Source organism: Leptonychotes weddellii, chromosome 2 (assembly GCF_054177405.1).
Source record: "Leptonychotes weddellii isolate Sample4059 chromosome 2, ASM5417740v2, whole genome shotgun sequence".
NCBI classification, from domain to species: Eukaryota; Metazoa; Chordata; class Mammalia; order Carnivora; family Phocidae; genus Leptonychotes; species Leptonychotes weddellii.
The window spans coordinates 138,029,209-138,054,171 of NC_138370.1; the positions used below are offsets into that span (position 1 = coordinate 138,029,209).

The following is a 24,963-nucleotide window of genomic DNA, read 5'->3' on the forward strand; positions in this document are numbered from 1 at the left end:
GGCGCCTGGGTGGCTCAGTCGGTTAAGCGACTGCCTTCGGCTCAGGTCATGATCCTGGAGTCCCGGGATCGAGTCCCGCATCGGGCTCCCTGCTCAGCAGAGAGTCTGCTTCTCCCTCTGACCCTCCCCCCTCTCATGTGCTCTCTCTCTCTCTCTCAAATAAATAAATAAAATCTTTAAAAAAAAAAAAACGTGATTTGTTTTATATGCTGGTTTATAAGGTCAATTGTTGAAATGCTGATGGTCTTTTCCTACAGAAACTATTTGACAAATGATTGTTAGGTTTTCAGGCTAGCTTTCACATCTAATTATCCATGTATGTGAAGGATCCAAAGTCTTTCTGTGTTCCTGAATCCCCTTGATCTAAAGGAAGGCCAGGAAGGGATGGTTCCAGTTTTTCTGGGTCTTTCCAGGGATCCCTTGCATATACAACCACATATGTATACGTCCTCACCCTTTCTCCTCTCCTTTTTCTTTTTTTAAGATTTTATTTATTTATTTGAGAGAGAGACTGAGATAGAGAGAGCATGAGAAGGGGGAGGGTCAGAGGGAGAAGCAGACTCCCTGCCGAGCAGGGAGCCCGATGCGGGACTCGATCCAGGGACTCCAGGATCATGACCTGAGCCGAAGGCAGTCGCTTAACCAACTGAGCCACCCAGGCGCCCTCTCCTCTCCTTTTTCTTAACATAAAAATCAGATACACTACATACCATCCTTCACATTTGTTGTCCCTTAACAAGATATGTTAGTGATCACTGCATATCAGTGCAATAGATCAACCATGTTCTTTTTAATAGCTCTATGGATATAATATGAATTACTTTTATTTAAAAATTAAAAGTTTATAAATATATACATAATTTCATTGTCTAAGGTAAATTTAAAATTTCCTTTTTTCATCATAAAAGCAGTTAGTAACAACAATCACCACAAAAGGCAAATCAAGAAGTGAAAAAAATTATCCACAGTGTCACTAAAACTATGTTGGTATAGTTCTTTCAAGACAATATTCTTAAAGTCTGGTGAATGGAGTGTTTACACCACAATCATCAAACATGCTGTCAAATAGGCAGATTCTAGGGCACTGTCCCACACTTATTAAATCAGAAATTCTGGGGCATCTGGGTGGCTCAGACGGTTAAGTGTCTGCCTTTGGCTCAGGTCATGATCTCCAGGTCCTGGGATCAAGCCCCACATCGGGCTCCCAGCTCAGCAAGGAGTCTGCTTCTCCCTCTACCCATCCCCTCACTCATGCTCTCTCTCTCTCTCTCAAATAAATAAAATCTTAAAAAAAAAAAAAAAGAAATTCTGAGTATGGGGCCTTAGCCTTACAAGATTTATAACTGAAGTTTGACAACCATTACTTGAAGGCCCTTTTCTCTACCTTAAAAAAAAGTTTTACAAAGAAAAAAAAGAGACAAACAAGAAACCAAATTCTTAAAAACAGAGAACAAACTGGTGGTTCCCAGAAAGGAGGTGGGTGGGGGATGGGTGAAATAGGTGAAGGGGATTAAGAGGACACATATCGTGAATCAGCACTGAGTAATGTACAGAGTTGTTGATATATTGTACACCTGAAACTAACATAACACTGTATGTTAACTATACTGGAATTAAATTTTTTAATTTTAAAAATTAAAAAAAAGTTGTAGTTATAGTTTACATGCATTACTGTATTCCCACTCTTTTTTTTTTAAGGGTTATTTATTTGAGAGAGAGAGGGAGAGAAAGCGCGAGCGAGCGCACACACATGCGGGGCAGAGGGAGAGGCAGAATATCTGAAGCAGACTCTGTGCGCAGCACAAAGCCCCCCACGGAACTTGATTCATGACCCTGAGATCATGATCTGAGCTGAAACCAAGAGTCAGATGTCTAACTGGCTGAGCCACCCAGGCACCCCCCAACTTTTTTCAATTTGTAAAGCTAATGTTTTATGATAAGCACCTTTCCATGTTACTAAATTGTCTTCACTATCATCATTTTAAGGGCCCGCATAAATACTCCATTGAATAAGCATTTCTTAATTTACTTATTTTTTCATTTTTTGTTAGACATTTAGAATCATTCAAATTTCACCTTCACAATTCTTTTTTCACTAGGTGCCCACCTAATACAACTTTACTTTCATTTAAGCCATGTTTATTGAAGCCCAACAAGTCCAAGTCTCACTAGGGACAACTAAGATGAGGAATTCAAGACTCTAGACCTGTTGAGTTTAAAATCTAGTATAGACAGTTTACAATCTAGAAACAATCAGCCAAAGTTCTCTTTAATTTGTTGGTCTTGGTAGGGGGTTGAGTTTTAATACCTCTAAGACAGCTACTCTTATGATTTCTATTTTACAGATGAAGAAACTGAAGCTTAGGGTGATCAAGCAGCTTGCCCAGCATCACAAAGTGGAAGAACTGAGATTTGTACCTGAACAGTATGATTCTAAGGCAGAGATCAGCAAACTTTTTCTATAAAGGGCCAGACGGTATGTATTTTAGGCTCTGGGATCAAATGGTCACTGATGCAAGTATTCAACTCTGCTATTGCAGAGTAAAAGTACCCAACAATACTTTTATGAATGGGCATGGCTATCTTCCAATGAAATTTACTTGCAAAAACAAGCTCCTGCTCTAAGGCATATATTTTTACCTCCATGCTATTATGCTGTTTCATCCAGCCAGTCTGATATATTGAGCATGCTAGGTACATACAAGGTGGTAAAATTTATAAAATGAGTCTGCTCTCAAAAAGTTTGAAGATGAGAAAAAGATAATATGACTGTGGGTAAGACATTTAACCTCTGTCAATGACTCAATTTTAAAGCTACAAATATTGTTAAATAATATTTTTCCTTATACAATATGGATGTTGTGAAAATTAATGAGACAGTTTATATATATTATCATTTACTCGGCTGTCATTTCTTTTTTTTTTTTTTGCTTTTTAAAAAATTTTATTATGTTAATCACCATACATTACACCATTAGTTTTTGATGGTAGTGTTCCATGACTCATTGTTTGCGTATAACACCCAGTGCTCCATTCAGTACGTGCCCTCTTTAATGTCACTTTTTAATGTTAAACTGATGCTTGGTCTTTATCAGTCCCAAAGGAGATGAGTAAATAAATCAATCTGTTCTTTGCTCACATAGGAATCCCTGTATGTTAATAACTAGAAAATTTTATCTGATTTAATTGCCACATACTTTATTTTTATAAAGCACTTTTAAAACTTAGGTGGCTCAGTTGGTTGGGTGTCTGCCTTCGGCTCAGGTTACAGTCTCAGGGTCCTGGGATCCAGCTCCAAGTCGGGTTCCCTGCTCAGTGGGGAGTCTGCTTCTCCCTCTCCCTCTGCCCCTCCCATCCCCCCCCTCATGCTCTCTTTCTCAAATAAATAAATAAAAATAAAATAAAATTTATGTTACATTACATTTTCTCTTGGGGCCAAAGAACTTTTACATTTTCATTTTTTTAACATGATGGGAAAGAAAAAAATCTGTATAATTCAGAAACACTGCACTATGTCCTCAGCAAATTACACATCCACAGTATCTTCCTGTTATTTAGGTTTTCTGAGTTATAAAAATTCTCTGAGTGTATCTCATGGGCATTTTGACACTCATGGAGCTTCTGTAAAAAAACAGGCAGGAAGAATCAGACATTTACTTTTAGGGAGTAAAGAAGATAATTTTTAAATCACTCAAACAATTATATACTCAAAAATAAAAAGGAATGAACTCCTGCTACATGTAACAACAGGGACAAATCTCAAAAGCATTATGCTGAGTGAAAGAAGTACAAAAGGCTAGGTCCTATATGATTCCATTTCTATGACATTTAGGAAAGGGCAAAACTACAGGGACATATTTCTTTTCAGTGGTTGCCAGAGGCTGAGACCAGAAGGAAGGGATGTGAGGGAACTCTTTGGAGTGATGGAAATGTCCTATACTTTGACTGTGGTATGGTCAACATGACTATACACAGGCCCAAACTGTACCTCAAAAAGGGTAATGTTTACTGTATGTAAATTAGACCTCAATAAGCCTGTCCAAACTGTTATAGAGCATTCCTCAAGCAAAGACAAATAGGACTAAGAGGTTCCAATAAATTGCTGATCAGGCTAAGTTCTGAATGGGAGCTTATATTGTGATTTGGGTCAAATGCACTCCATTTGATTACTCTCGAAGACATACCCGGTGAGAACTTCAGGGCAGGGCTGGTCTCTGAAAAGTGGGAGGAAAGAGAACATAAGTCAGGCAGTTGGAATGTCTGGACCCAGATGGCAGTGTCTGGCCATTCTTCACAAACTCCTGAGAGGTTCTTGTTTCACTGTGTGAAGGAAGTTTAGGTAAAATACATCCCTTTCTGCTACATTCAGTCTGACCCGTATCTTTGCCTCAAACTGCCTGGGAAAATAGAATGTGCCCACTGCTGACACTGTAACTTAGGTTATGTATTACTGCATTCAGAAATGTTTCTAGAGGGGTGCTTGGGTGGCTCAGTCGTTAAGTGTCTGTCTTCAACTCAGGTCATGATTCCAGGTCCTGGGATCGAGCCCCGCATCGGGCTCCCTGCTCGGCGGGAGGCCTGCTTCTCCCTCTCCCACTCCCCCGGCTTGTGTTCCCTCTCTCGCTGTGTCTCTCTCTGTCAAATAAATAAATAAATAAAATCTTTAAAAAAAAAAAAAAGAAAGAAATGTTTCTAGAGCCAGCATTTCAAGAACATCCACTGGGAGTCTACCATCTGCCGGGCAGTGACAGAGCAGCTCACAGGAGCCAGATGCCTGCTCTCCTGGAGCTTACATTCCAAAGGATGGCTAACAGCTCACAGTTATTGAGTGCTTACAATATGCTAGCTGCTATGTGGGCCGACTCATTTAACTCGTACAGCTACCGAGGTGGGCAAACGCTATTACTATCATTCCTGTTTACAGGTGAGGAGACGGAAGCCCTGAGTTAAGTAAGCACACATAGGTCCAAGGATGGCTAGTAAGCAGCAGAACCGGGTTTAAGCCCAGGCCAACCTGCTCCGTAGTCCATGCTCTTAGCTATAGTCTCCATACACTGCAGGTCGGCACAAAGATTGTACTTACATAGTCCCAGAAAATCAGTACTAGAGGCCTAGGAAATGACTTTAACATTAAAGAAAGCTATCCCATTTATATAGAAACAGTGTTACTTCATGATATAAGGTTAAGCAACATTAATAATTTTTTTTTCAAAAAGAAATACAAATTAAGATACATACAGAAAAACGTTTACCTTATAATCAAAGAAATAAAACAAAATGAGATTTAACATTTTGCTTATTAAATTAGCAAGCAAAGAATTCAGATGGAGACTGCGAAGACTAATGCATTGTTAATGGAAATGTAAATTAATACAGTTTGAAAGACAGTTTGCATTCTGAGCCACAAAATACTTATTTCTTTTAACCTAGTTTTTCCATTTATAGGACTTTATCTTGGGGTACCTGGGTGGCTCAGTCGGCTAAGTGGTTGCCTTCGGCTCAGGTCATGATCTCAGGGTTCTGGGATTGAGGCCCAGGTTGTCAGGCTCCCTGCTCAGCAGGGAGTCTTCTTCTCTCCCCTCCCCCCTACATACTCTCTCTCAAATAAATAAATAAAAATTTTTAAAAAATACATGACTTTATCTTTAGGAAATAATCTAACATACGGAAAAAAGTTATGTGCAGCAAAGATCTTTGTTGCAGCAAGCAATACAGATTTATAACAATATTCATTATTTATACAGTTTAGTATATAAACAATTTAAAAATCCAAGCTTAAAAATAAAAATTAAAATAAAACCACACACCTCTGATCCAAATTTGTCCTTTTCAACAAAGCAGGTGTTTGTAGTCTCACCTCCTCTGGTTAGGCTGTGGTTAACATCAGCTAAAAGAACACATAAGCAGAAGTGTGCCAAAACACAAAATAGTTATCAAGATTTTATTTTATTTTTTTAAAGATTTTATTTATATATTTGTCAGAGAGAGAGCACAAGCAGGGGGAGCAGCAGAGGCAGAGGGAGAAGCTGGCTCCCCGCTGAGCAGGGAGCCCAACGTGGGACTCGATCCCAGGACCCTGGGATCATGACCTGAGCCGAAGGCAGCCGCTTAACCGACTGAGCCACTCAGGCGTCCCAGGTATCAAGATTTTAAAAAGGAAGAGATATCATTTGCCAGAAGTATGAGGAGTCTGGTGGACATATTTAACAGTATCAGGCCCCAAATTACATCAATCTGTGGGACTCTTTCTTTTTTCTCATCTCCAAATGCCAGAAGAGAATAGAGTTTTTTCTTTCCACAGTCCCTCCTAATTTTACACATTGCCAAAACATGTAAATTTATGCAAAAGCAAAATGCTATTTTAGTACTTCCTGACGGAATCACTTTTATTGTTATCTTCCTATAAAAACAAACATCTCACACTGAGTTACCCCTACAAATCCAAAGACTGAGAACTAATTATTACAATTACCAGGGATAATGAACATTTTTCAGCTAATTATTTTCCTTACAGACATTAATGGTTTTTTTTTTTTTAAACTACAGATCTTATCTAGGATGAGGAATAGCTCTGTGGTTTTCTTACCCTATCCAGACCCCCCAGATAAAGCTTTTGTCTGGAGTCCTCTATGTCTCCCTCCTGCTCTAGTGCACATCTTCAGGAGAAAAGGGAATGAGAAAATACTTGCTGGTAGACTCCCAGTGGAGGTTCAAAGGACAGGAGTACATGGGGCAGAAGGTACTGAGAGTGAAGCAGGACAGGTAGGCAAAGGTGAACACACTAAAACTCATCCTGCATGTATGCACATCAAATCATTTTATTTTTACAAATCAATTTATGCCTGCTTGAGAAAAGCAGGCATAACTGTCCTCATTTTACTGGTGAAGAAATTGAGGTTTTCAAGGTTTAAGCAGCTTGCCCAAAGTCACTTAGCTGCCAAGGGGCAAAAGCAGAATTCAAACCTGGTTTCAGTGCAGTCACTTTAAGCTGGTGTCCTTAATTATCTGTCATGCAGCACCTGTCTTCTGCAGAAGGAGGATATGTCTTCTGCAGAATCTGTTCATATTAACATGAACTTTATAAGTAGCTTGCTTTAAAAAAGCAGGTAGCAAAATAGTATGAAACCTCACCCTATTCAAACTATGGGATGTTTAAAATATCAAAATATGGGAGTGACTTAGGTATGAGTTCTCTGGTATGGCTATTTTTGCTAGATTTTTTATAAGTGAAAGTTATTTTAATATTTTAAGATTTTTTTAAATCAAGGATAAGAGGCGAGATACTATGTCCCCAGCAGGCTGGAGGAGAGGCTACTGGAACTAGTTAGCACTGGTGATGACTGCATTTGCACAATGTGACCAAGGCTTAGAAAGATTTTGCCCAGCTTTCCTAAACAGATCCTCCCTCAAGAAACAGGAGAAAATGTACTAGAGATACAGTAATAAGTGCTAGGACTTTTTTTCTCCTCTGTGGATACTAATGATAACTTTTTCTTCCTTTTCATGATAACTTTAAACCAGGACCTTTTTTTTTTTTTTTTAAGATTTCTTTCTTTATTTTAGAGAGAGTGCGAGTGGGGGGAGGGCAGAGGGAGAGAGAATCTCAAGCTGACTCCCTGCTGAGTGAGGAGCCGGATGGGATGCGGGGCTCCATCTCACAACCCCAAGATCACGACTGGAGCTGAAATTGAGAGTAAGACGCTCAACTGACTGGGCCACCCAGGCGCCCCTATGCCAGGACTTTAAGAGTGATTACCTTCCCCAGGGGGTGAGCTATTACAACAGTATAGAGTAGTAACTGCTCTCCCATCACATACAGCATGTAACCACTTCTGCATAAGGCAGGTGGGAAATGTTCCACAGAGAAAATGTCTTTGTGGGGCGGGTGGCTCATTCATTAAGCGTCTGCCTTCGGCTCAGGTCATGATCCCGGGGTCCTGGTATCGGGCCCCGCATCGGGCTCTCTGCTCGGCGGGAAGCCTGCTTCTCCCTCTCTCACTCCCCCTGCTGTGTTCCCGCTCTCGCTGTGTCCCTCTCTGTCAGATAAATACATAAAATCTTTAAAAAAAAGAAAAAGAAAAGAAAATGACTTTGGAGTGAATATGAAGAAAGAGTCAGCTGGGGAAGCAAGAAAAGAGTAGAGAAAAGAGCATTTAAAGGTTCAGAGGAGTGAGAGCACAAGCTTGTGTTTCTCTGGAGTTGAAATAACAATACTGAAAAAGAAGTTGTGTGCTAGGATCTGTCCTGGAATAGTTCTCCAGCTTCCATCAATATGCAAAATTAGAATTCAGACAGAATCCTTAAAGTGTTGATTGATGGTGGTGCCAGTTAAGTGACATCACCCTGATGGATGTGGCAGTTTGCTGTCACCTTTTGATACACATTCTTCTCTCTCCATGTTGACATATCACACAGGTGATAGCCAGCCATAAAGATAAGGTATTATTTTCACCTAAAACAAATATCAAGTAGACAAGTTGTGGGTCTTAAGCAGAGATTTATCATCTTCTACAAAATACTAATGAAATAGTTGCCAACTGAGCTGAAATGATTATAGCTCCCCAAAATGTCCTTTCCTGAGAGAAACAAGCAGAATGCGAACAAGGTCTACCTTTATCGAAGAAGGCAAGAGCTGGATGATCTTTGTTCTCTCCTTCGAAGGAGTTATAAAAGACATCAATTTATTTATAGGATTTTCTATAAGGACCAAGAGACTTTCAGGCAAAAGCTCTATTTTCGCAAACTGAAAGAACAAAAAAACAAGCCACTCATTTTCAGAAGGCTATACTTGCATAATCCAAACATTTTAAAGAACATATTTATCCCATAGGAACAACAGAGAAACAGCATTTGGTATTTCTACTTGATCTGTGGAAAAGAGAGTATTTGGGGGTGCTCAGTTGGTCAAGCGTCTGCCTTCAGCTCAGGTCATGATCTCAGGGTCCTGGGACAGAGCCCCACATCTGGCTCCTTGTTCAGCAGGGAGCCTGCTTCTCCCTCTGCCTGACGCTCCCCCTGCTTGTGCTCTCTCTCTCTGACAAATAAATAAATAAAATCTTTTAAAAAAGAGAGAGAGAGAGTATCTGTACTAAGTGTCAACAACCACATTTCAAGGCCTTTCTAGGAGTTTTTTTACAACTATAAGAATGCATGCATGCATGTGTATTTATTTACAATTTGCCTCATTCCATGGAAGTTTGGAATGGCTTTCAGCAAGTACATGTTGTAACTAAATAACAGTAAAATATTAATAGAAATTTTGAAGTCCAGACAGGGAAAACGTTAAGTGAGAGTAGAAATTCAAGACCACTGAAATGAAAGACACAAATATGCATGCCATAATTAAACTTTGAGTTAGACTTTAGGGCCCTGAGAGGTCAAAATGAAGAGAGAGGCACAATTAGTCCCATTATTCTCATTAGTAGAAAGGAAAAGGCTTAGAACACCTCAGAAAAACAAAGTTTTCCCGGCCTTGAATTTTAAAAGGAAATTCTCAGATGGAGCATTCTTTGGGGGGCACTAAATTGACACTGCCCTCAAAACTTCTATGTTAAATGCAATAACTGATTTCTTTCTTTCTCCCAATCATCCTTTGATTAAAAAAATATACACACACACAAGAACAACAACAACAGGACAGACATTAAAACCCAGCTTCATGAAGAACATCTTTAAGTGACTAAGGTGATTTTATTCAGCAATTTTATTTGCCAGCAGACTGGCTGATAGGACTCAGAAATTCAAAAATGAGTGAATGGGGGACATTTTTTTCAGGCAATCTTTCAGAGAAGATATTCATTCAGTCAGCCATTCATTTCTGGAGCTTCTACTAGATGCTAGGAATCAAGTTATGTGCTAAGGATTTGAAAGTATGGTAAGACATATTCCCAATTCTTGAAGAACTCATGATTTAGTAAAGTCTGATTTTCAAAGATATTTTTTATCAGGGACCTTCTCTCCACAAATTTTCTGCAGTAACTCTTCATGGCAACTTAGAAGGGATGAGACAAAGAACAGTATTTTCCATGCTTCACTAAAAGCACTGATTACATGATTTCACAGCTTGTCTTTTGTTTCCTGAATAGCCTAGGTTTAAAGCCTAGCTCTGCTATTGCCTAACTATGTGAACTTGAGCCTCAGTTTCCTCATCTGTAAGAGAGAAGTAATTAATAATACTTATCTGATAGGATAATTGTAAGGATGCAATGTGTTAATAAATGTAAAACACCTAAAACAGTACTTGGCAAATAGTATTCAGTCAATGTTTGCCAGTGTAGGACACAGTACTAATGTTTCCAAATACTCAGTCCCCTTCCTGGTTCCTCAGGTATCCCCAGGATACCCTCTGGTATCTTCACTTGGTCCATGTCATTTGCAGGATCCTGCAGGAGGATTATTTATCTCCAACCCACTGACAATGGACTTGGCCTTGGACATTAACAGATGAGTAGAAATAATATACACACTGTCTGAGCAGAAGTTTTAATAGCCGATGCATGCTTCCACTGGGTCTCTTTTCCCTCTGGTATAAGTACACTGTGTCCCAAATAGGGGCTGCTCCTTCAGCCTGGATTATGGGATAAAAAGACACAGGGAGGGGTACCTGGGTGGCTCAGTTGATTGAGCACCTGACTCCTGGTTTCAGCTCAGGTCGTGATCTCTGGGTACTGGGATCGAGCCCCACATCCGGCTCTAGGCTCTGCATGGAGTCTACTTGGGATTTTCTCTCTCCCTCTGCCCCTCCCCCCATTCGCGCATGCACTCTCTCTAAAATAAATAAATAAATCTTTAAAAAAAAAAAGGCACATGGAGCAGTAACAGATCTAATGCCAATCTGCCAAAGATATGTAATGCAGACAAGAAACAAACCTCTGTTCTTGCAAGCCACTGAAATTTCAGGGCTATCTGTTACCACAGAACAGCTGACTAGAACAGCTATTATTATTTCAATTTTAACAATAACAGTTTTGAAAAACTTTTAAAAATCAACAGGTATGTATCTCAAATCATCACAACAGATTCTCACAACATATCTGAATATATCTAATTGGCTCAGTCAGTTAAGCTTCCGACTCTTGATTTCGGCTTAAGTCATGGTCTCAGGGTTGTGAGGTTGAGCCCGGTGGTGGACACTGCACTCAGTGTAGAGTCTGCTTGAGATTCTCTCTCCCTTCCCATTGCCCCTTCACCTCCATGCATCCTCACGAGCACTCTCTCTCAAAAAAAAAAAAGAAAAAGAAAAGAGAGTAACTTACTTCCTATTCCTTACTACTGTTTCTTTTTTTCCTTTATCTAGTAACTACATCCCCTGACAAACCTTAAAGATAATGATGAACATCTCTGCTGAGCTCATTTTTCCACTCTACATATACATCCTCTGTGGGAGCCAATGATTTACAAAATGGAAGACAGGAGACTGGCTTTCAAAGACCTCCCCTTATAAGCACTATGGCCTTGTAGGACAAGCTAATTTTCATTTGAAAAAGAATTCATTAATGCAGATTTCATAAAGGTTTATTAATAGATTCTCATTGATTCTGTTTTCCTGTCTCAGTCTTTTGTAGTTTTTAGAAAAAGGAGCTTCTAAAAATCATTTTATTCTCTTCCATCAACAATAGCATTTAATCTTCTCCATATCTCAGAAAGGATGCACTTCCTCTTCTAGGCAACTGCACTGTGCTCATTTTTGGCAAAATAAGTACTGAACTATTGTTCCTCTCTTCTAAAACTGTAAGCACTTTGGACACAAGCTGCCATTCTCATGGGCTTGGAGTCTAATGGGGAAAATAAGGCAATAAGTAAATAACCAAATGCCTTCAAATTACATTAAGTACTATGAAGAAAATAGAGTGTTTTAATAGAGAATAACGAGGTATGGAGTGAGATGAACTTAACTGGTAATGAGGGAAGACCCATCTGAGTTAGGGGCAGTTACCCTTTCTCACCTGAGTAGGATAAGGAAAGCACAGCTGGGTAAAAGGCAAGAGGACACTGCTCAGGTGAGGCCCTGAAATAGAAAAGAGCCTAGAATGCTCAGGAACGGAAAGAAGGGAATGTTTCCCTTGTTCTCACATTTCAGCAAGACAATGAGGAACATGAAATGGAGTTGATGAGCAAAGCCAAAGTTAGATCATGGGGAGCTTCACTGGTTTGGATTGTATTCTGTGAAGAATGAGAAGATGTTGCAGGGTTTTAAGCAAGCAAGTGTTGTGATCCGATTTGCATCAATAAAAGATTTTTGGAAATGAACTAGAGAGAAGCAGGAGTAAAAGAGAAACCAATGAAGAGGAAGAGGAGAGCAAGTCAAGAGGAACTGGAGAAAAGTGGAAAGACATGCGGCATATTTTGGAGGTGAAATGTACAAATTCTGCTGACAGACTAAAACTGGGTTTTGGTGGGGAAGAGAGCAAAGGCTAAAGGCTGATGGTAGGTCTCCAGCCTGAGGAAGGAGGAATTTGCACTACAACTGAATGAGATGAAGATGACTAAGGGAGGAATCCATTTAATGCGTGAAGTCAGGAATTCTATTTTGAACAGGTACAATTTAAGATGCCTGTGAGATATCCAACTGAAATGTCAGGTAAGGGAATTGGAGAGCTGCCGAGGGAATTCAGAGGAGAGCTCTGAGCAAGCAATAAACTTGAAAGTGATCACCTATTAGGTGAGGAGGGCACTCCCACTGGCGGATGACTCAGCATGGGGAGTGGAAGCCAGAAAGTAAGGAGGTAGTAGAAGAAAGAGAGTGATGTGTCAAAAAGACAGAAGTCCCCTTGAAGTGGCTCTCACTGGCCAGAAATACTTATTTATTACAAAAAGAAAAATAGTAATTGTACAGTGAAGAAGCTCACTAGTCACCACCTTAATCAAATTTTCTTTTTTCTTTTTTTTTGGGGGGGGGGATCAATCCAAATCATCTGCCACTGGATAGAATGCAGTAAGAACACAGAAAATCACCTGTGATATTCCTAGAAAGATATTCAACTTGAATCTAATTGTGAGGAAACAACAGACAACCATTACTGAGAGATACTTAACAAAATAACTGGCCTGTAATCTATAAAAGAGTTAAGGTCATGAGATTCAAGGAAAGACTGAGGAATGGTTCCAGATTAGACACCAGAGGGACACAGCAACCCAACACAACATGCAATCTGAACTTGATTCTATTACAAAGGACATGATTCAGACAATTAGCAAAACTTGTATAGGATCTGTAGATTAGATGGTAACAATATAATCATGTAAACTTCCTGATTTTGTTATCTTACAGATACCAAGGAGAATATCCTTATTTGTAGAAAACACTAAAGTATTCTGGAATGTTAGGGTACCATGTTAGTAACTTATTCTTAAACGGTTCAAGAAAGAAAATGTTATTCGTACTATACTTGCAATTTTTCTGTAAGTTTGATATTTTTTTAAAAAGCAATGAATTGCAATAATATACCTACATATCAGATTGTAAACATTAAAAGACTGACCAATAGCAAGTATTTGTGAAGATATGAAGTATCATAAACCCCCATACAGAGCTGGAGAGGGTTAAGACTGGAACAATCATTTTAGAAAACATTTTAGAAAAAATCATATCCCCTATGACTCAGAGACTGCATTCCTACAGAATCTCCTAAATGTGAGTACCAAGATGGTCATGTGGCACTGTTTGTGAGAGTCAAAAACTGGAAAGAGATTAAATATTCATCATGGAACAGATGAATAAATTGTTTATGATATTTATATAGTGAAATATCATACAACAAAAATGAATCAATTAGAGCAACACTCATCAACAAGGATGGACTCATATATAATGTTGAATCTGAAAGAAGCAAATACAGCCATTTAACAAAGTTCAAAATAGACTAAACCACATTGTTTAGGTGGTAAAAATTTAAGAAATGTAAAGAAATAACTGTCACAAAAGTCAAGACAGGGAAGGTGAGAGGGAATGGGTTATGGGTGGGGAAGATGCACAGAGAGTGGGGGTGGTCTCTGGATGCTGGCAGTGTTCCATTTCTTGCCACCAGACTGGTGCTCATTTTATCATTATTTGTTAAAGTGTACATATATGATTTGTGTACGTTCTGAATATATATATTTCCCAATTTTAAAATTATTAAAAACAACTGTTTACATTTACTGAAAGATTACGATTTGCCAGCTACCATATTGAGCACATATACATGTTTTATCCTATTTAAACTTTCCCATCCTATGCGGCAGTACCATTACTATATTCTCCATTTTATGTATGTATAAACTGAAGCTTCCTAAATTATCTAACTTCTACACTAACAAATGGGGACATGACTTCATTCAGGCTCATGTGAAGCTTGCAAATTTAGCCATTAAACTGGGCTTTCAAGAATTGCTTTGATTTTTCTCTATTTTTCAATATATGTTATTAGAATTTGGACTTCTTACGAGATTTCTCTAGAAATTCCCATACTATTGGGGCGCCTGGGTGGCTCAGTCGTTAGGCGTCTGCCTTCGGCTCAGATCACGATCCCAGGGGCCTGGAATAGAGCCTGGCATCTGGCTCCCTGCTCAGCGGGAAGCCTGCTTCTCCCTCTCTCACTCCCCTTGCTTGTGTTCCCTCTCTTGCTGTGTGTCTCTCTCTCTCAAATAAATAAATAAAATCTTAAAAAAAAAAATAAAAGACGTTTAAAAAAAAAAAATTCCCATACTATTTAGTATGGTGCTTTAAAATTGAGGCTTGATAAGTATTGCTGACTAGCTCAACAATTTGCTATTTCTAATGGAACCATAAACTGTTGTGTAATGTCCTGAGATATTTTTTAATCCATCAATTAGAGCCGAGAGCTTGAGTTTTCAATTATAAGGCAAAAGACGTTAAAGACATTTGAATTAGGAAAATATTTACGTTGAAACCAAAGGCAAGAGGTTTGCATGACTTTGACAACAAGAATGAGTATAAGCATATTACAGCAATCTCAAAGAGACCAATGGACTTGAGATAGTGTTCCATGTACAGCTCATTTGAAGAAATTTTTTTATTGTTATGTTAATCCCCATACATTACATCATTAGTTTTTGATGTAGTGTTCCATGATTCATTGTTTACATATAATACCCAGTGCTCCATGCAGAACGTGCCCTCTTTAATACCCATCACCAGGCTAACCCATCCTCATTTGAAGAAATTATATGCAGCTATAAAATTTCAGACTCACTTTGAAAACCATGTTTTTGTACTTGACAAAATTCTACTAAGCTAATTTTACATATTTTTTTTAAAGATTTGTTTATTTATTTTAGAGAGAGAAAGAGAGAGCACATGAGCAGGGGGAGGAGCAGAGGGAGAGAAGCAGACTCCCCGCTGGGCAGGGAGCTGGCTACGGGTTGGGTCTCATGACCCTGAGATCATGACCTGAGCCAAAATCAGGAGTCCCACACTCAAACGACTGAGCCACCCAGGTGTCCCCCACCAATTGTATTTTTAAAAGAAATCATAGCTTTTAATTTTCTTTATTGGCTTTGGATTTATGTAATGTCTTTCTCAAAAAAAAAAAAACTCTCTAAGTTTTGTTCACTCAAACATTATCCCACTTACTTCCCATGTTTTCAGAAGTTTTATTTCCAAATTTACAGATAAGCAAATGTAGAACATTTAAAAGAAACTTTAAAAAGTATTGGTAAGGGGGCGCCTGGCTGGCTCAGTTGGTAGAGCATGTGACTCTTGATCTTGGGGTTGTAAATCTGAGCCCAACATTAAGTGTAGCAATTACTTAAAAATAAAATCTTTGGGATGCCTGAGTGGCTCAGTCCTTAAGCGTCTGCCTTCAGCTCAGGTCATGATCCCAGGGTCCTGGGATCAAGTTCCTCATTGGCCTCCTTGCTCAGCGGGGAGCCTGTTTCTCCTTCTGCCTGCCTCTGCCCTTGGTTGTGCTCTCCCTCTGTCTCTCTGACAAATAAATAAATAAAATCTTTAAAAATAAATAAATAAAATAAAATCTTTAAAAAAAAAGTATTAGTAAAAAAGATTTACCAATCTCAAGCTGTAGGATTTGAGAGTTTGAAAATTGTGTATTTCTTCTCTAAAAGCTAGACATTTTCTACCAAATTCGTACTACAATCCACCAATGGGATCATCTCCTATGTAACTCTCATCAGTTTTAGGACATAGAAAATTGAGTTGAGATCAACTAGCAGCACTGGCAAGTGAACAGGAAGGAGAGCTGACAGCTGTGGTACTGAAGAGGAGAAAAAGATCGCTAAGGATCTCACTGTTTCATTCTTGCCATGGACAAAAATAAGTTTAAATACATTTATAAAATCTAAGGATAAAATTACTACAATTGAAATAGGATATTTAACTTACGAACCTAATCAACTGAGCAAATGATAGGAAAGAAAACATAGGAACAACATTAAATCCTAATAAATAGAAGACATAAAATATGCAAGGGATAATGACAAATATAAAAGGATGCTCAATATCATTAGTCATTAGGGAAATGTAAACCAAAAGCCCAATGAGACATCACTTCTCACCAACGAGGGTGGTGTATTAGTTTGCTAGGGCTGCCATAACAAAATACCACAGCCTGGAGCTGCCTAAACAGCAGAACTTTATTTTCACACAGTTCTAGAGGCTGGAAGTCCAAAATCAAGGTGTTGGCAGGTACAGTTTCTCCTGAGGCTCTGTCTTTGGCTTACAGATGGTCACCTTCTTGCTGTGACCTCACATGGTCTTCTTCTGTGAATGTGCACCCCAGGTTTCTTTTCCTTTTCTTATAAGGACACCAGTCCTATTGGGTAATGACCCCATCTTCATGATCTCATTTTAACCTTAACTATCTCTTTAAAGGACCTATCTCCAAATACAGTCACAATGGGGGACTGGGGCTTCAACATATGAATTTGCAGGGGTGGGTACACAATTCAGTCCATACCAAATGGCTATACTAAAAAAGACTTGCAATAAGTAGAGTTTATGAGGATGTGGAGAAATTAAAATCTTCATTCATTGATGGTGGGACTGTAAAATGGTGTAGCCACTTTAGAAAACAGTCTGTGATTTCCTCAAAAAGTTAAACACAGAGTTACCATATGACCCAGCAATTTCACTCCTAGGTATATAAAAGAAATGAAAGTGCATGTCCACACAAAAGGATGTACATGGATGTTCATATAGTATTATTTAAAATAGCCAAAAAGTTGAAACAACCCAAATGTCTATCCCCTGATGAATGGATAAATGACATATGAAATAGCCATTTAATGGAATATTGTTTGGGAATAAAAAGGAATAAAGTATTGATACATACTACAATATGGATTAAGCTTGAAAACGTTATGCTAAGTGAAATAAGCCATTATATGATCCTATTTATATAAGATGCCCAGAATAGGCAAATCTGTACAGACAGAAAGTAGAGTAGTAGTTGCCTAGAACTAGGGATAAGAGGGGATGTTGAGGGAAAAAAGAAAATGACTGCTAGTGGGTACAGGGTTTCTTTTCAGGGTGATGAAATGTTCTAAAATTGTGATAATAGTTGCAAAATTCTGTGAATATACTAAAAACCACTGAATTATAAACTTTTTTTTTTTTAAGATTTTATTTATTTATTTTAGAGAGAGCACAAGAGGGGGGAGAGCGGGAGAGGGAGAAGCAGACTCCCTGCTGAGCAGGGAGCCCGATGCGGGACTCGATCCTGGGACTCCAGGATCATGACCTGAGCCGAAGGCAGTCGCTTAACCAACTGAGCCACCCAGGTGCCCTGAATTATAAACTTTGAATGAATTAATTATATGTTTGAATGGTATCTCAATAAAGCCGATAAAAAAGAACAAATATATCATTGCAACATATATGTAAATGGATTAAGTTCCTCTATTAAAAGAGCAGGACCCTCAGCGTGGGTTAAAAAAATTTTATCATGTATCAGGGACAAGAAATACACAAGAGAAAAATCACAAAGAAATTTTGAAAAAAAAAAGGTCTGGGCAAAATATATATCAGAAAAATGCAAAAAGAAAACTAAGAGGGGTAATATTACAATTAGATAAAATATTCTCTGATCATGCTTATTACAGAAGAATAATAAAATATTGAATACATTTATATCTAATCAACTATAAACTAAAATCACAAGCAAAGTCTAATGAATCACTGGATATTAAAAAGCATTCTTTTGAATAATTCCTGGGTCAAAACAGAAATCAAACCTGAAATTACACATTATTCAGAAATTAACAATAGAGGATTCATACTAGAATCTATAGGATACAATCACAACTACATTGCAGAGGAAAATTAATAGCCTTTAAATGTTCTTAAAATAATCCTGAAAGCTATTAATGAATAAGCTAAGCACTTAACTCTAGGGAAACTAGAAAAAGAGTAACAAAATAAATCAAAAGAAAAGTAGAGAAAAATAATCAATAAAAAAGCTTACATTAATGATTTAGAAAACAAAGATAGAATTAATAAATAAAACTAAGAGCTGGTTCTTTGAAATCATCGAAGTATTCCACTGAACAGTCATTCTAGGAGATATTGATAGGTGCACTGTGGGGAGAAAAACCTTTTGTGGCAAAAATGAAAAACACTGCACACTAAATCTTCCACTTAATGGGGCACCTGGGTGGCTCAGTCAGTTGAGACTCCAACTCTTGATTTAGGCTCAGGTCATGGATTTCAAGGTTTGTGAGATAGAGCCGAGCCCCAAGTCAGGCTCTACACTCACTGGGGAGTCTGCTTGAGATTCTTTCCCTCTACCCCTCTCCTCACTTGCACTCTCCCTCTCTCTCTCTAAAAAAATAAATAAATAAATCTTTTTAAAAAAAATCTTCCACTTAAGAATTCATAATGCACATTAGTTTATTAAAGATTGAAAAGTCCGGGGTGCCTGGGTGGCTCAGTCATTAAGCATCTGCCTTCAGCTCAGGTCATGATCCAGGGGCCTGGGATTGAGCCCCCGCATCAGGCTCCCTGCTCAGCAGGAAGCCTGCTTCTCCCTCTCCCACTCCCCCTGCTTGTGTTCTGTCTCTCGCTGTGTCTCTCTCTGTCAAATAAATAAATAAAATCTTTTAAAAAAAGAAAAACACTGAAAAGTCCTGGGGCACCTGGGTGACTCAGTCAGTTGAGCAGCCCACTCCTGATTTTGGCTCAGGTCATGATCTCAGGGTCCTGGGATTGAGCCCCACACTGGGTTCTGTGCTCAGTGGGGAGTCTGCTTAAGGTATCTCTCTGTCCTTCTTCCTCTGCCATCCCCCTCAAATAAATAAATAAATCTTAAAGACCGAAAAGTCCTAAAGCCTGTAAACTGTTTTAAGTAGTATGATCCAGTCTCACAAACTTACTTAGGCATGAAGACTTACTTGTGAGCATTCTTTGTAATAATGTTCCATGGAATACCCACTTGGCTGACACAGGTAAATCTCTGGTGTGTATAACCAAAACTAAATGAGAAAATATGAATATGAAACATCTGGAATGAGAAATGGGATATAACATATATGGATGAGGTTAAAATGGCAAGAGAATTGTATATAAGCTTTGTATCCATCCACAAAACGGATGATTTTTAAGAAAAATATGCATTACCAAAAATATACTCAGAAAGAAGTAGAAAAAGGAATAATCTAATAACCATGAAAGAAATACAAAAATATATGATTTAAACCCCATTTATAGGCTGTGGCCCAAGTACAGTCAAAATCTATTAGATCTTCTTAGAACAGAAGAGCTTTCTACTCCTCTGGCATCCAGTTACTCTGGTTCTCACTACTGTTATCCCTCTCTAGGATTACCACAATGACCTTCCAACTGGTCTGGCTCCATTCTTGCTTCCCTATTTAGCCAACAAGTGAGATTCCTCTAATAAAGGAATCTGATCATGTCACTTCTCTAAAATCCTTCAGTGGGTCCCCGTTAATCTCAAGAAGAAAGTCCAAACCTCTGGATATGTTCTAAAAGGCTCTGCGAGTTTTGGCCTCTGGGAAGCATTCTAGCCTCATCTCTCAACTCTCCCCTTCTCCTACTCTTGCTCCAGTCCTACTGAACATTTTTCCTTTTCTCAGAAGCGCCATGTGTTCACTTTCAGGTCTTTCCACAAGCTCTTCCATCTCCCAAGGACACTCTCCTCTCCACCCCCCAGTACCTCTTTTGAGTGGACATTCTTACTTAAATGTTAGTTTAAGTGCCACTTCCTCTGGAAAGCATTTTCTGATTTCCCCAAATCTGAAGCAGAGGCTCCTCCTATTTTTTCCCATAGGCTATGTACTTTCCTTATTGTAGCATTTACAACACTGACTTTTAATTTCCTCTCCATCCCTCAACAGACTACAAACTCCAAGATGGCAGAGATTTTATCATCTTGTTTACCATTTAATCCCCAGTACCTAACAACAGTCCAGGCACATAACAGAAGTTCAACATAAGTTTATTAAAAGAATAAATGAAGTTTAACATTGACACCAAAGATAAAAAAGATAGCACCCACAATAAAACTGTAGGTTAATCTCATCTATGAGCATAGATGTAAAATCTGAATTAGAATGCTAGTGAATCAAATCCAGCAGTTTAATAATAATACATCATGGTCAAGATAGGTTTACTCTAAGACTGCAAGGATGACTCAGCATTAGGAAACCTGAAAAGAAAAATTATATAATCATTTTGATAGATGATAAAGAATATATTTTTTAAAAGATTTTATTTATTTATTTGACAGAGACACAGCGAGAGAAGGAACACAAGCATGGGGGAGTGGGAGAGGGTGAAGCAGGCTTACTGCTGAGCAGGGAGCCCAATGCGGGGCTCAATCCCAGGACCCTGGGATCATGACCTGAGCCGAAGGCAGACGCTTAACCGACTGAGACACCCAGGCACCCCAATAAAGAATATTTGATATGCTTCAAAATTCATCATCATGAACTGACTCAGTAAATTTAAAATAGAAAGATATTTAACACTATATAAAGAATTTATTATAAAAGAACAGAAAATTAACCTTAGTGGTGAATCAACAGAGACAAAAACAAATGAGACAGGAGGCCTGTGAAAACTGCTCTCACTGTTTTGTACATTTTAGCTGAAAGGCAGTAAGACAAAAAAGAAAGATACAGTAAAAATATTGGGAAAAGAAACAAAAGTTATAATTATTTCAGCTTATGGTTATCTGCCTTGATACTACTTAGGACTGACTAACTGCAAATTTTAGTAAGTTTTCCAGTTACATAAACTAGTTAGAAAATATAATAGAAAAAAAAAAGGGTACCATTCATGAAAAAATATATATATAAAACTCCTGAAAATAAACTTAACAAAAAAATACAGAACTTAAATGAAAAAATTTCCCCAAGTTATCTCTAACTCAAGTCCAACCAAGTCAATGAAATTTTTATGTCTGGAATTGGATTTTATAATCTGATATTCTTTTTTTTTTTTTTTTTAAAGATTTTATTTATTTTTTAGAGAGCGAGCGAGAGAGAAACAGCATGAGAGGGGAGAGGGTCAGAGGGAGAAGCAGGCTCCCCGCTGAGCTGGGAGCCCGACGTGGGACTCGATCCCAGGACCCTGGGATCATGACCTGAGCCTAAGGCAGACGCTTAACCTGAGCCACCCAGGCGCCCCTGATATTCTTTTTTTAAGACTTTTATTTATTTACTTGAGAGAGAGAGCATGAGCCAGGGGGAGGGGCAAAGGGAGAGGGAGAAGTAGACCCCCGCTGAGCAGGGGTGGGGCTCGATCCCAAAACCCTGAGAGCATGACCTGAGCTGAAGGCAGATGTTTAACCGACTGAGCCACCTAGGCGCGCCCTGATATTCCTCTAATAAAATAAGCAATTGACAATATGTAAAAAAGAAATTGCGAAAATCAATGAAAAGTGGCTTGCTTTACCAGATGGTAAATAAAATATAACACTGAAATTTCAATAATGTGTTACCAGAAGAGGAATATCCAAAAATAATCATGGGGACAGACTAGAAAATACATGAATAGATCTGAATTTACTAGAATTTAGTTCAGGTAACATTTGGACTTTTAAATTAACATGGAAAGAAATGTATTGTTGAACAAATTTCCTTCTGACAACCAAGTAAACATTTGGGAAAAACTAAGGTGACTATTTTATGAGTTCTTATACACAAGTAGATTAAAAGAGCAAGTATTTTTTTAAAAAGAATATTTTAAAAGATCATTAGAATACTAAAAGAAAATGTTACAATGCTGAAAGAAGCAGGCTTTTATAAAAGCATAAAAACAAAGCCAAAATCATGAAAGAGAAGACTAGTAGAGAGAATTATATAAAAATTCCAATTCCAACTAACATAAAATACCTAGCATAAAAGTTTTGTTTTTTTTTTTTTTAAAAAGTAAATTGGGGGGGCGCCTGGGTGGCTCAGTTGGTTAAGCGACTGCCTTCAGCTCAGGTCATGATCCCAGGGTCCTGGGATCGAGCCCCACATCGGGCTCCCTGCTCTGCAGGAAGCCTGCTTCTCCCTCTCCCACTCCTCCTGCTTGTGTTCCCTCTCTCGCTGTGTCTCTCTCTGTCAAATAAATAAATAAAATCTTTAAAAAAAAAAAAAGTAAATTGGGAAAAGATTTGATAATCCCCAGATTTCTCAAGGATATGGGGAAATGGATATTTTTCTTACAAGGTCAACAGTACAAAATGGTATGAATTTTCAGAAGGGCATTCTGGAAATATTTCCAAAAAAAAAATAAAGATGAAGAAATAGAATCAACCACAAATGCCATCATTAGAGAAGTGATTAATTAAATTATAGCATACCCATGTAATAAAATACTATCTAGCCCTTAAATACCATAATATAGATCTATATTCTTTGATACGGAAGAACACTAATGATATTTTAAAAAGAAAAAGGGTTGAAGAAATAATCTGTGTAGCATAATCCCTTTGTTGTAAAAATTTTACATAGACAATAGAATATTAACAATGGCTATTTCTGGGTATAGGAAATTGGATGATTTTTATTTTATTCTTTAAAATTTTTCTTAGACTCTGATTTTTTTCAATGAATATCTATTACTTTAAGTAATTAGTGAAGGGCATTAAGGCAAACTTGTTCAAAACAAGAGAACTTGAAACTTGTAACATATCTCAAGTAAAATATCGAAAGTGTCAAAGAATTATCTTTAAGGGACTCTTTCATTTTTTTTTTTAAGATTTTATTTATTTACCTGACAAAGAAAGAGAGAGCACAGCAGACGGAGAGGGAGAAGCGGACTCACACCTGAGCAGGGAGCCTGATGTGGCATGATCCCAGGATCCCAGAACCATGACCTGAGCTGAAGGCAGATGCTTTTTATTTATTTATTTATTTATTTATTTATTTATTTATTTATTTATTTATTTATTTGAAGAGAGAGACACAGCGAGAGAGGGAACACAAGCAGGGGGAGTGGCAGAGGGAGAAGCAGGCTTCCTGCAGAGCCGGGAGCCCGATGCGGGGCTCGATCCCAGGACCCCGGGATCACGACCCAAGTCGAAGGCAGACGCCCAACAACTGAGCCACCCAGGCACCCCTGAAGGCAGATGCTTAACTGACTGAGCCACCCAGGCGTCCCTGGAGTATATTCTTGAAAGATTTAGTGACAGGTAAATCACTGTTGGATGACAGGTAACTACAAAAGAATATTTCCAATGTTTTAAAATCCTCTGTCTAGTATTTCAAAACCTTCCTTTCCATCAACTGGCCCAAATTTATCTTCCAGTCTCTCATTACTCCCAACGTAAACTTTCTGTCAAGTCAGTCTTTTGTTTCTTTGGTGGAAAACCAAAAATCTGGCATTTATCTATGGTATGTAGGGTTTAAGCAATTTGAATTTTATCATTAAATGTCTGGGTTTGGTTCTTCATAAAATCCCACTTGGTAGCAGCTACCAGAAGTAATGGCAGAAAACTGAAGAAAAGTTAAACCTCATCCTTTCTCTGATTATCCCAATCCACAATGATCTCTTTCTCTGACTTCTAGAACAATTATTCTGTGCCACCCTAACTTTTTATATACCAGTGAGCAGTACTTTTCTCTCATTCATTCATTCATTCATGCTTGGTTGTATGACTTTTTGTTTTCCAGATGAATTCAGCAGCCTGGGAACAGGCATGAAGAAAGCAAATAGTTGAAATTTGTCCAGGGTTTAGTTTTTAACTGGGCGTGCATTATGGAAGAGCAAGGATATTGCCAAGACAGTGGCCGTTAGAAGGGACTTAATGTGAATGGGATAAAAAAGAAGATGAGAGAGAGCTGACAGGGAGGAAATGGGATGTTTCAGAGATCTAGCCCTTTGAAATGCTAACTAGGCTGTGCAGGATTGTTTTTTATTTATCTTTCATTATCTGCGACTATAAATACACATTTTCAGAGAATAGGAATGTTTGTGTGCCCAGCAGTTATATAATATAGGAACATTTATGTCTAATAAAATATTATTAGGAATAAGAAATATAGAAATTCAATAGAAGAGGGAAGTTCCATCAATCACACTTACAAAGGAAAGATTTTTCTCTTTTTTTACTGATGTATATATGCATGCTTCAGAGATTATTAAAAAACACAAACAGCAAAGGGAAACTACAGTAGCTGGTGCATGGGACACCAAAAAGAGCATGCTAATAACTAAGCAGTATGTATTAGCCAACACAGCTTCCTAAATTCACACAGAATCATTTGTAGTCTCAGCAATAATCCAGAGCAAAGGCTAAAGAACAAGGTAAATTTGATGCATAGTGACAGTGCCTGAGAGATTTCTAGTCCTTCTAGATCTCAGTTAAAATGAACTTTGGAGAGTATCTGTGGACAGAAGGGATAAAGGGCAAGGGACCTGAGGCATAAAATGCTAAACGGAGTTAAAACATACATTTCCCCCAAAAAAGAGAAGAAAATTAATTGTGTCTTCTGGTAATGATACTTTTATAAATACACATAACAAGGCAAAAAGTGTGTAGTAATCCAAAAAAATTG

The 24,963-nt window shown here is 38.2% G+C and overlaps 1 protein-coding gene across 11 annotated transcripts in view; it reads right to left on the reverse strand.

The window, feature by feature from the left end:
* The window catches only part of CRACD (capping protein inhibiting regulator of actin dynamics), a 256,370-nt gene that overhangs the window by 144,528 nt on the left and 86,879 nt on the right, over nt 1-24,963 (reverse strand). For 6 of the 11 annotated variants that reach the window (XM_081812356.1, XM_081812352.1, XM_081812355.1 and 3 more), the window contains one exon: nt 5,808-5,887. The exons of 3 other annotated variants lie outside the window; for them this stretch is intronic. The gene's annotated coding sequence lies outside the window, so the exon portion shown is untranslated. Of the gene's footprint in view, nt 1-4,184; nt 4,215-5,807; nt 5,888-24,963 lie in introns of all 11 variants that reach the window. 2 more of the 11 variants (XM_081812348.1, XM_081812346.1) reach the window with 1 other exon arrangement.